The sequence below is a fragment of the Thamnophis elegans genome, chromosome 3 (assembly GCF_009769535.1).
Source record: "Thamnophis elegans isolate rThaEle1 chromosome 3, rThaEle1.pri, whole genome shotgun sequence".
Classification (NCBI taxonomy): Eukaryota; Metazoa; Chordata; class Lepidosauria; order Squamata; family Colubridae; genus Thamnophis; species Thamnophis elegans.
This window is the reverse complement of record NC_045543.1, coordinates 138,425,058-138,426,122: the sequence shown is the minus strand read 5'-3', so window position 1 is coordinate 138,426,122 and position 1,065 is coordinate 138,425,058.

The following is a 1,065-nucleotide window of genomic DNA, read 5'->3' as shown; positions in this document are numbered from 1 at the left end:
CTTGCCGGCTACCTCTCGGACTCGCCGCTGACTCCGACGCGCTGCAGTTGCCGCGGCAACCAACGCCGGAGGGGCGGTGACGTCACCACGCAAGGGCGATTCCCGCCGGGGCTTTGCGTCGGGATTCCCCCTGGCTGGAAGGGAGGGAGGGCGAAAGGTATTTGCAGCCACATTTTTTTCTTTTTCTTTCTTTTTCTTTTTTCACTTATCGTAACAGTTTCCTTGTTAAAAACTGCAATGCAAAAAAAAAAATGCAGCAAATTCATGAAAGAACGAGGGATATTAGAAGAACAGAAAAGAACAGAATAGATGGAATGGAGAATAGAATAGAATAGAATAGAAAACATGGAGATGAATGGAATGGAATGGAGTAGAGTAGAATAGAGTAGAATAGAAAACATGGAGTTGAGTGGAATGGAATAGAGTGGAATAGAATGGAATGGAATGGGAAACATGGAGTTAAGTGGAATGGGAATAAGATAAGATAGGGTCGAATAGAATAGAATGGGATAGAATAGAAAACATGAAGTTTAGCGGAATGGGGTAGGATAGAATAGAATAGAAAACATGGAGATGAATGGAATGGAGTAGAGTAGAATAGAGTAGAATAGAAAACATGGAGTTGAGGGAATGGAATGGAATAGAGTGGAATAGAATAGAATGGAATGGAAAACATGGAGTTGAGTGGAATGGGATAGGATAAGATAGGGTAGAATAGAATGGGGTAGAATAGAAAACATGGAGTTGAGCGGAATGGAATAGAATAGAATAGAAAACATGGAGTTGAGTGGAATGGGATAGGATAGAATAGAAAACATGGAGATGAATGGAATGGAATGGAGTAGAGTAGAATAGAGTAAAATAGAAAACATGGAGTTGAATGGAATGGAATAGAGTGGAATAGAATAGAATGGAATGGAAAACATGGAGTTGAGTGGAATGGGATAGGATAGAATAGAATAGAATGGGATAGAATAGAAAACATGGAGTTGAGCGGAATGGAATAGAATAGAATAGAAAACGGGATGAAATGGAATAGAATAAAATAGAGTTGAAAGGGACCAG